This window comes from Erinaceus europaeus, chromosome 16 (assembly GCF_950295315.1).
Source record: "Erinaceus europaeus chromosome 16, mEriEur2.1, whole genome shotgun sequence".
NCBI lineage: Eukaryota > Metazoa > Chordata > Mammalia > Eulipotyphla > Erinaceidae > Erinaceus > Erinaceus europaeus.
This window is the reverse complement of record NC_080177.1, coordinates 44108715-44120653: the sequence shown is the minus strand read 5'-3', so window position 1 is coordinate 44120653 and position 11939 is coordinate 44108715. Positions and strand designations below refer to the sequence as shown.

Genomic DNA, 11939 nt, shown 5'->3' with positions numbered 1-11939 from the left:
CACTTAAGTGTTTTTATGTCTAATTCCATACTTTAAATCTGTAAGTCACTTGAGATGAAGAACTAAATAACCAATGACCAATAAGTGACTGCTGAAATGAATTGGTTGGCATGTCTAGTTGGTATTTGCTAACCTGGTACTCACATATAATTCAAGGTAGAGGTATATGTTGAAGTATAAATAGGCTACCTGTTGACAAAGAAAGTATAGAGATGTATTACTACTTATGAAAATGACATCTAAAGCTGGTAGGACTGTAGGTTAGAAGGCAAGTTTAGCCAGACAAGAACACTTGGCAGCTTGGCCTAACCACTGTGACCCAGCTAGGGTCTCTTTTTAAACAAAACTCTCAAATATCTTTGTGCTTACGCAATATTGTGGCAGGAAATGAAACAGAATGCCAATTACAAACCTAGGGAAAGCCACTTTCAAATTGGGTTACCTCACCCAGTTTGATGTAAGGTAAGATCTTGACATTCTCTCTCACTTAAACATACAAGAAGGATGGATATTGTCAAGAGAAGGGAGTTCATTAAGTCTCAGAAGGCTTGCTCAGACTAGTTCTGGTATCTCCTCCCAGACACCAGGCAAAATTGACAAAGGCAGGCAAGCAGGGTGTACAGTTTACCTTTGAGATATCTGCTGCTATAATTCATCATAGAGGCACATTTCTTAAGTCACATTAACATTTTGTCCCTCTCATCTTTAGGGAGCAGGTGTCTGTCCCTCAGTTGTGCACAGCTGCCAGTGGCCATTGTCATGTGCTGACAGGGCCACAGGCCAGAAAAGACACATATTACCTCAGAGGGAGTTTCACCTGAGCATTTTTGGTAAGGGAAGGGATGGTGAAAAGGCTGAATCTCCCCTGTGTCATGCCATGTCTGGCACTGAACCATTACTCAGTGGGAAATTCTTGGGAAGAAACACAAAAATCAGTCTCCAGGGAAATTCTACAAAAGGGCATGTGGTGTCTGCTGCTGATTTTGAGATTCCACCCAGTGAAAAAGGGATCTCGGGAAATAATGAATTTTTCACTCACAGCTTATGTGATGACCAGGCTGAGCCACATCTTCTCCTGTCTGTCAATGCTGCTGTAGAAAGTTTCAAAGGCACAAAGAAAAAACTGGCCCACTATTCTAGAACAGACTAGCTGACATAGAAGGAGGTTTTAGAATCCCTGATCAATGTTATGTTATGATTCCAAAGAATAGAATCTATGTCTCATAATATGATTAAGTTGAATTAGCTTTTCTGTTATTGGCACATGAATATCAAAAACAGGTAATAGGAATATTTGATAATAACAGATATTACAGGGTGACTAACAAAGTCTAGCAGTCAAAACCATTGACTAAATTTACCCTAAGTAAACATGAATCCACAGCTGGATGATTCCTCAGATATCATGGGAGTCCGCAGCTCTTAGGTCAGCACAGAGGAACAGATGGAATTTTCAGTAAATCCAATTCTGATTTTCTTTATCTGGAAATCTGCTTTATCTCAGCTGGGGATTTCAGCTCTTCCTGAAGGCATCAATTTCCATATGGACCTGTGGTGAAAAATAAACTACTATTCTGAATCATTAAAATTCACAAAACTGTTAATATTTAGGATGTTAAAATCTCTTGAGATGTCTTTGGACATATGATTATTGTCTTTCTTTTTGTATGAAAAGAGTCATACTTGTGAAAATTCAATATACTTTATAAAGTTGAATCTCTCCTGCCAAGGTGTTATGACTTATTGTCCCAGAGGTAAGAGAAGAATTAAATATAAAAGTAGTGGGAAATTACTAGATTGAAGATAACAAAGTCAATATCTTCTACTTTTAAAGCTTTCTAATAAGCTAATATAAAAGGATATTTGAGGTAAACTTTCAGTTTCCAAAAATGATTTTAGAATTACAGTATAAAGAGTTACATTTTAGAATCTAAAATAGACTTCCTAGCTTCTTCCAGCATGAATACACAAAATTTGATTTGCTATGTTCTTAAATTTAGCTTCCTAATTATTAAACAATTTGTTATACTTTATACCTTAATGTTTTTTCAGCCACCAAGTTGCAGATGCTGCCATGATGCCAAAATTACTTCCCTGGACAGATGACCTCATCAATGTGTCCTGGAACCATATTTCACTAGAGCCCTTCCCTATTAGAGAAAGATAGAAAAAGGCTAAGGGTATGGATTGACTTGTCAACACCCATGACCCATGGAGAAGCTTCTGCAGAAGCCAGATCATCTACTTTCTGTACCCCATAAAGATCTTTGGTTCATACTCCCAGATGGATAAAGAATAGGGAAGCTGCCCATGGTAGTGGGAATTGTATCCCTCTTATCTTACAATCTTGTCAATAATTATTAAACCACCAATAAAAAAAAGAAATCTGGGGAGACCTATAACTACAGCAGAAGTTATTGACTTAGCATAGAGATATGAGCTATGTTAAGTTATTGACTTAGCATAGAGCAATGCAGACAGTAGGAACATGACCTACAGATAGCATCCCAGGGCCTAGGTTGGATGTGAAATGAGATCTAATCATGATGACTGTAAGCTCATAGACTTTATACAGAGATCAATTATCATAGAAAGACATGAATTTAACATTTCTATATATTTATACTTCTCATGAGACTAAAAAATTAACTTTTATATGAGTCATAATTTTTAAGAATTGATGTCTAAGCAGCCTGGGAGGTGGTAAAGTTTTTGAGGCATGAGTTCCTAAGTATGATTCCCAGCAATGCATATACAAGAGTTCTGGTCTGGTATCTAGCTCATAAAATACATTTTTAAAAAATTGATGATTTTTAAAAGTCATCATGTGGGCCAAGTAAATTATGATTATGTGCTGGATATAGCTTGTTGGCTACATGTTTACACTCTAGATAGATAAGTTTCATAAATGTTTGTTGGGGTTTTGGGGGGCCTGGCTTGTGCCAGAATATGTCCTAGGTGTTGTGGACACTAAGCTGAGGAGATCCTGTATCTGCTCCTGGGATGGTCAGCGCCATAAACAGATACCTGAATATACAATATGGAAAGTAGTTTGGGTGTGCAAAGAGAACACAAGTATACTTGTGGAATGTGCATGCCATGAAATTTAAGCACCATAACATTCCCCAGATTCTCATTTAGCAATACAATGTTATGCATTGTAAAAAAAAAAAAAAAAAGAAGTAGAAACGCAAAGCAGAAATTGACTGAGTTTGGAGTATGGCACCAAAGTAAGAAAGCAGAAGTACACTAGAGTTTGCAATGAGTACCTCCCTAATACTTCCTCTCCACTTTTCCAAGCTTTGGGTCCATGATTGCTCAACAATTTGTTTGGCTTTGTATGTTAACTCTCTTTTCAGTCACCAGGTTCCAGGTGTCATCAGGATGCCGGCCAGACTTCCCTGGATTGAAGACACCACCAATGTGTCCTGGAGCCCAGCTTCCCCAGAGACCCATCCTACTAGGGAAAGAGAGAGGCAGACTGGGAGTATGGACCGACCAGTCAACGCCCATGTTCAGCGAGGAAGCAATTACAGAAGCCAGACCTTCTACCTTCTGCAACCCACAATGACGCTGGGTCCATGCTCCCAGAGGGATAGGGAATGGGAAAGCTATCGGGGGAGGGGGTGGGATATGGAGATTGGGCGGTGGGAATTGTGTGGAGTTGTACCCCTCCTACCCTATGGTTTTGTTAATTAATCCTTTCTTAAAAAAAAAAAAATCCTATATAAAAAAAAAAAAAAAGAAATTTAAGCACCAGAGAAAGGTCACAGCACAACTGAGGATCGGTCTTGTCTGGGCTGTGGTGATACAATACAGTTCAATAGATGACATTAAGAGAAACTGAGTGTAGAGGGACCAAGCAGGACACTCTCATATAAGTAGGGAATAACATGGCAAGGTGTATACTGTAAAACTCTCTCTCCTATTGTTGTGTGGAACAGAAATATAAAAAGGAAGAAGAGTGACATCAGGGAGCATAGGTAGAAAGTTAGGGCAATAAAATAAGAGATAAGACATGAACTGAGATGAAGAGGTCAGAATGCCTTTATTTACCAGAGCACTGCTCACCTCTGGCTTATGATGGTTAGGGGAACTGAACCTGGAACCTGGGAACCCTAGGCATGATAGTTTGTATAGCCATGATACTATCTCCCCAGAGATCAGAATTTGTGGCATTAAGGGAGGTAAATTGGGAAAACATGATAGTTAATCCTGGAAAATTCTCTGTCCAGGATCAGTAGGGATGACTGGTCATTATAGTGATGGTTCCAATTAACACAAAGAATAGTAGAAGTTGTAAACTTAGAAGGTTGAAAGATAATTTATTATTTGAATCATATTGAAGGTGGAGGGGCAGTGGACATCTAAATGAGAATATGCAACAGGTACTTTGAATATGAACCCATAGTTCAAAAGTGTGTGTGTGAGTGTGTTGTGTTTCATTATGAACTTTATACTGACTCACTATAGACTATTGTGTATTTTTGCTTTTGGGTATATAGTTTGCCCTAATTTATGGATACATGTGAACATATGCTCTAACAACCCCACCAATGTGTCCTGGAGCTCCACTTCTCCAGAGCCCTTCCCCACTAGGGAAAGAGAGAGACAGGCTGGGAGTATGGATTGACCTGTCAATACCCATGTTCAGTGGGAAAGCAATTACAGAAGCCAAACCTTCTACCTTCTGCATCCCGCAGTGACCTTGGGTCCATACTCCCAGAGCATTAAAGAATAGGAAAGCTATTAGGGGGAGGGGATGGGACACAGAGTTCTAGTGGTGGGAACTTTATGGAGTTGTATACTGTTGTATGCTTTACATTGGGTTGTTCTAGCTCTCCCCCTGCTAAGAAAATTGGTTCAGTCCTGCTAGTTTCGCGGGCCTGCTTGTCCCCGCCCCAAGGAACCCTGAGAGAGTTCCAGAGTTGGAGAGTTAGAGAGTGCTTGGCGCCGCCACGGGGGAAAGAGGCAGCAGAGTTCTGTTTGGTGATTAGTTTGGTTTAGTTTATGAATCATTGTTCCTGAATAAAGAAATACAGCTTCCCTGCCCAGCCGTATGTCTCTGGTCGTCTCTGTTACCCACCCGTGAAGCTAGCCCGGCCAGCTGGAGCCTCCGAATTTTAACAACAAATGGCGCCCACGTGGACCTGACCTGCACATCTCTCAGATAAGTGAAGACAATTTGGCTACCTATGTACTATGGCCTTCTCTTCTGCTTGTGAAGAGATCTCCAAAGGCCTCTTCTCTTTCTTCACGAGACTGTTTTGCTGTTTCTGGAACATTTATCTCTTGACCACTCTGTGGTTTCCACGCGCTCGGGCGAACTCAAAACAGCCAGAGGAGTTGGGAAGAGTCAGAGGGCAAGAGGCTAGGCATGGAGCTACTGTTTCCACCTGGCTGAATAGCTAGCCAGCCGGCTGCGCCCAGACAACCCCGCGCACCGCGCCCACAGCCCCGCAGCCCCGCAGCCCACAGGAGGCTGACGCCAGCATGCAGGAGCCCGATGCCACCACACAGGAGCCCGACGCCAACATGCTGGAGCCCGATGCCAACATGCAGGAGCCCGATGCCACCATGCAGGAGCCCAATGCCAGCATGCAGGCCAGCCCACAGGAGCCGGCTCTCCACCATGTGGTGCAGGGCACTAGATGCATGATCCCTCCACGCTGCTCGGCCACTGTGAACAGGGCAGCAGACATGGCAGGGCCATGGGGCAGGGCCGCGGCAGCCTATCATGGCCACAACCCCTGGGCACCTCGGCCTGCGCCTTCTACAAGGCTGGCCCGCCCGCCCTCGTGCTATGAATTCTGGAACGATCCCGGACCTCCCGGACCCCCGGGCTCCCTGCCGAAACTGGACACACTGGCCAAACTGGACACACTGGCCAAGATCTCCAGCTGCCGGTCCGGTCTGAAGGCAGACAAGCTGGAGTATTCAGAGATTTGTACAGAGATTGCAACCTGCAATTCCTAGAATTGAAGTTGCCCAAGAGACCACCACTGGACAATGCACCCCCCAACAACTAAGACAGTACATATCTAAATTCGTGTTTGAAATGAGATGTCTTCATAACAAAGGTTTCTCTCCTTGTGCATTAATGACCATGTTTATGTGAATGTTTAAAGTTTGGTAAACAGTAACTTTAAGGCTAAATTCTTACTAGTCAAAGTTAAATGAAAAAGGTTTTCAACGTAATTCTCATAAAGATAAAATTAACTTACATTTAAAGTCTGAGGTAAAAATTAGTTAACAATCAATATATTTTAACTAAGTTGGTCTAAAGACCTGCGCACACCTAGGGTGTGTCTCCATCTTGAATGGGTATAACAAAAGGTTAAATAGACTTGTTGATATGTAAAACTCTCGATTACCTTCTCTATTAGAAATGGTAGATTACACAATGGCTATGCTAATTATTCTCATGCCTGAGGTTTCCTTTCCTGCGCACACCTAGGGTGTGGCTCCATCTTGAATGGGTGTAACAAAAGGTTAAAAAGATGTTGTTGATATGTAAAAGTCTCAAATTCCTTCTCTATTAGAAATTTTAGATTGTGCTGTGGTTATGCTAATAACAAGTTTTGTTTCATAGTAAGTAAATTGCAGCCAGCTGCCTTTGGGACTCTAGGCCGTTCCCCACCCCCATGTAAATGCCTGTCGAGGCAAGTACGCCCCCCAGAGGCAAGAAATTTTTTTTAAGCTGATAAAGTTTTGCCCACAGAGGCAAAAAATGGCCCCCTCAGGCCTTCCCTTGGCAGCACACTGGTTCTTGTTACTTGCTTACATGTTTCTCCATGTTTGTGCCAGTTTCTTTTTTAAAAATGCCTTTATGATAGAGGTTTCTGTTCACCCCACAACCCTGATACTGTGGTAATTTAGTTAAAAAGAAAAGGGGGAATTGTTGTATGCTTTACATTGGGTTGTTCTAGCTCTCCCCCTGCTAAGAAAATTGGTTCAGTCCTGCTAGTTTCGCGGGCCCGCTTGTCCCCACCCCAAGGAACCCCCGAGAGAGTTCCAGATTTGTAGAGTTAGAGAGTGCTTGGCACTGCCACGGGGGAAAGAGGCAGCAGAGTTCTGTTTGGTGATTAGTTTGGTTTAGTTTATGAATCATTGTTCCTGAATAAAGAAATACAGCTTCCCTACCCAGCCGTATGTCTCTGGTCGTCTCTGTTACCCGCCCGTGAAGCTAGCCTGGCCAGCTGGAGCCTCTGAATTTTAACAACAGTATACCTCTTATCCTACGGTTTAGTCTATGTTTTATAAATAAAAAATTGAAAAAAAAGGCAAGTGAATAAAGGGTGCTTAAAGGTATGAACAGTTACCAGGTTCAAAAGGAAGTAGATGTTAAGTACTACACACACAAGAAGACTACACTCAACCACTGGTGTTCATAAATGAAATCCTCTCAGTGATTTGAAGAGCAGAAGCCAAGATGCTCATGGAAGAAATGGTTGTGAACTGAGAAGATGGAGAAAAATGAGCATAGTCTAACCACCTGAGAAACTTGAGGAAAGGGAACAAGAGAAAAAGCAGGGAGCTATTTTCTTTCATATAGGTGAAAACTGAATACATTTACAAATCCCAGGAAAAAAAACTGGTTTAAAATGATAATTGAGGGAGTCGTGCGGTTGCGCAGTGGGATAAGCACAGGTGGCACAAAGCGCAAGGACCAATGTAAGGATCCCGGTTCGAGCCCCCAGCTCCTCACCTGCAGGGGAGTAGCTTCACAGGAGGTGAAGCAGGTCTGCAGGTGTCTATCTTTCTCTTCCCCTCTCTGTCTTCCCCTCCTCTCTCCATTTCTCTCTGTCCTATCCAACAACGATGACATCAATAATAACTACAGCAATAAAACATCAATAGTAACTACAACAATAAAGCAAGGGCAACAAAAGGGAATAAATAAATATTTTAAAATGATAATTGAACATAACACAACTTTGACAGTAATTAATGTTCCGGAGTCCATGGAAGATTGAAGTGATGGACTCAGTAAAACCACAGGAATGTATTTTTCTTAAACAGAAGAGGGTGTGACATGATGTACTCTGGGACTATGGAGGGATAAGACTGACATAATATTAAGGGAACCATTACAATCTAGAAAGGGCAAAGCATAAAACTCAATTGTAACTAATGTCAGCAAGAACTAATGTCAGATACATATGGCATACACGCTCCTTGCTATAAGAGAAATCTTATATGTTTAAATTTATATGTGGGAACCTAGACCACAATGATGATAACAAGACATAAGTTGTGACAGCAGAGCCCCTTTGAGTGATATTAGTGCCCTTATGAAAGAGACCCTAGTGAACTCCCTTCTCCCTCCCACTATGTAAAGTTGTATCAAAAAGTCAGTTATAGAATGGGCTCTCAACAGACACCAAATTTGTTGCAATCATGATACTGAATTTTCCAGCCTCCAGAATTGTCAGATAAGCATGTCTATTGTCTATAAGTCATCCAAATTGCTGCTATTTTTGTTATAGTAGCCCAAAAGAACAAAGACTTACACATATACATCCATAAATACACTCAAGCACACGTGCACAATCATGATCTTGTACATAAACAATTTATAATTTGTTTGTATCCCAAAATTGGAAGTAAAAATCTCTTTTAAAAAAGTACTGTGTTTAGATATGGTCAGGCTGAAAAGATGTTTTTGCTAGGTGGGAGGACAGTACATAGGAACAGAAAAAATATGAAGAAATTTGTTTCCAATTAAAGTTGTGCATTCCGTTAGGTTGTTTGGAAATCTTGGAGGAGCCATTCAGAGTCAATCTTGAGACATGAGCCTTAATAGAAATTTACTGAAAGCAATGGAGCAGGACTTGCTCATCATCATTCTGTGGGTAAAGCCATAGCAGCATAAAGTCTATCAGAGAAAGCCAGTGCCCTACTGGCAGCCAGCAGGGAAGTCTCCATGGTGCCCAATGAGTCATTCTTGCTCACAGACTAATGCCTCCTCCTGATACATAAAAATGCTATGACATTTTATTAATTCTGCATTTTTAAATTTATTTTTATTAAAGAAAGGATAAATTAACAAAACCATAGGATAGGAGGGGTACAAATCCACACAATTCCCACTACCCAATATCCACATCCCATCCCCTCCCCTGATAGCTTTCCCACTCTCTATCTCTCTGGAGCATGGACCCAGGGTCATTGTGGGTTGCAGAAGGTGGAAGGTCTGGCTTCTGTAATTGCTTCCCCGCTGAACATGTGCGTTGACTGGTTGGTCCAACTCCCAGTCTGCCTCTCTCTTTCCATAGTAGGGTGGGCCTCTGGGTAAGCAGAGCTCCAGAGCACATTGGTGGGGTCTTCAGTCCAGGGAAGCCTGGCCGGCATCCTGATGGCATCTGGAACCTGGTGGCTGAGTAATGAAGCTGAAGGGTTGTCATTCCACACCTGAAGTCTCTGAACACAGTCTGAGCTGAAGCATGTTGAGGTGGCAATGGTTGTGTTGATTAGGCTACGATAGGCAGATGCAATATTATTTGATTGGGAGAGGCATGCGGGAAAGTGGGCCCTATCCTAAGGTTCCAGGACTGGGGAAAATATAGGCTCTATAGTAGAGATGTGAGGTTCCTGTTGTCTTAGGGTTCAAAAAAAAATGGATAGTTAATGTTATCATCACATTATCTGGTAATTGGGTTAACTTTGAAAAGTCCTTTTGTTAGGGTTTGCTGTATAGTACCCAGTATCTTGTATGTAGCTGTGCCATTGGTTCCTTCTGATCTACTTGGTCTAGGCTTTTGAGAGAGTCCGCATATCAAATACACAGCCTATATATTAAAAAGACTCAGTCTGTGTTTTTAAAACTTTGAGACATACAATTAATTTTCCTGCTCTCATATTAATTAACTAGTGATTTATATGACTACCCTTTACTAGGAGTGTACATAAACACCATTCCCACCACCAAAAGACTATGTCCCATCCCACCCACCGCCGGCCCAGGAAGCTGCATGTCTACCCCTCACCACAGGGTTTTTACTTTGGTTCCCTACTTTCAATTTAGTCAGATCCTGCTTTTAGTTTCCCTTTCAGATCTTCTTTCTCAACTTCTGTTGATGAGTGGGATCATCCCATACTCATCTTTATCTTTCTGACTTAGCTCACTTAACATAATTCCTTCTAGTTCTGTCCAAGATGGGTGAGAGAAGGTGGGTTCATTGTTTTTGATAGCTGTATAGTATTCCATTGTGTATATATAACACAGCTTTCTCAGCCACTCATCTGTTGTTGGGCACCTGGGTTGCTTCCAGGTTTTAGTTATTATGAACTGTGCTGCTATGAACATGGGAGTACATACCTCTTTTTGGTTGGGTGTTATGGAGTCCATGGGGAATAACCCCAGGAGAGCAATTACTGGATCATATGGAAGGTCCATGTCTAACCTTGTGAGAGTTTTCCAGACTGCTCTCCACAGAGGTTGGACCAATTTACATTCCCACCAGCAATGCAAAAGGGTTCCTCTGTCCCCACAACCTCTCCAGCATTTGTTGCTGCTGTCCTTTTTGATGTATGCCATTCTTACAGGAGTGAGGTGGTATCTCAATGTTGTCTTAATTTGAATTTCTCTGACCATCAGCAACTTGGAGCAGTTTTTCATATGTTTGTTAGCCTTTTGGATCTCCTCTGAGGTGAATGTCTTGTTCATATACCCAGCCAATTTTGGATGGGGTCATTTGCTTTTTTGGTACTAAGTTTGCTGAGCTGTTTATATATTTTGGTGATTAGTTTCTTGTCTGATATATGGCATGTGAAGATCTTCTCCCATTCTGTGAAGGGTTTCTATGTTTGTTTAATAGTTTCTTTGGATGTGCAGAAGCTTTTCAATTTGATGTAGTCCCATTGGTTTGTTTCTGCTTTAGTCTTTCTTGCAATTTGGTTTATTTCATCAAAGATGTCCTTGAGGTGTAGGTAGGAAAGTGTTTCACCAATGTTTTCCTCTAAGTATTTGATTGTTTCTGGTCTATCATCCTGGTCTTTGATCCATTTGGAGTTGATTTTTGTTTCTGGTGAGATAAAGTGTTTCAATTTCATTCTTCTGCATGTTACAACCCAGTTTTCCCAGCACCATTTATTGAAGAGAGACTACATCTTCCATTTAATGCTTTGGGAGGCCTTATCAAAAATTAGATGTCCATAGGTTTGCGGGTTTACTTCTGGGTTTTCAATTCTGTTCCACCGGTCAGTGTGCCTATTTTTGTTCCAGTACCATGCTGTTTTGATGATGATGTCTTTATAATATAGTTTACGGCCTGGGAGTGTGATGCCTCCATTTCTTTTTCTTTTCCTTAAGATGGTTTTGGCAATTCTAGGTGTTTTCCGGTTCCAGATAAGTGATTGTAGTGTTTGTTCTATTCTCTTAAAGAAGCTTGGTGGAACTTTGATGGATATTGCATTAAATTTGTATATGGCTCTGGGGATAAGATTCATTTTGATGATATTTATGCTTTCAATCAATGAGCATGGGATATCTTTCCACTTCTTGGTATCAGTTTCTATTTCCTTGAGTAGCGACTCATAGTTTTCAGTATACAAGTCTTTCACTTCTGTGGTCTACTTTATTCCTAGGTATTTTATTGATTTTGCTGCAACAGTGAATGGGAGTGATTTCTGGATGTCTTCTTTTTCAGATTTAGTGTTTGCATAAAGAAATGCCACTGATTTTTGTAAAGAACTATAGAAATGATCCCTGAAAGTATAGTCTTGCCACTGATTTTTGTACATTGATTTTGTAGCCTGACACCTTGCTATATTACCTAATAACTCCAGTAGTTTTCTGCTGGATTCTTTAGGTATTTCTATGTATACTATCATATCATCTGCAAACAGGGAGAGCTTTACTTCTTCCCTTCCAATCTGTATTCCTTTGATTTTTTCTCTTGCCTGATTGCTATGGCAAGCACTTTCAATACTATGTT

General features: G+C 41.2%; 1 pseudogene; it reads right to left on the bottom strand.

The window, feature by feature from the left end:
* Positions 1-11630: 11630 nt before the first annotated feature.
* On the bottom strand, positions 11631-11726 carry LOC132533553 (small nucleolar RNA U3; annotated as a pseudogene).
* Positions 11727-11939: the final 213 nt, after the last annotated feature.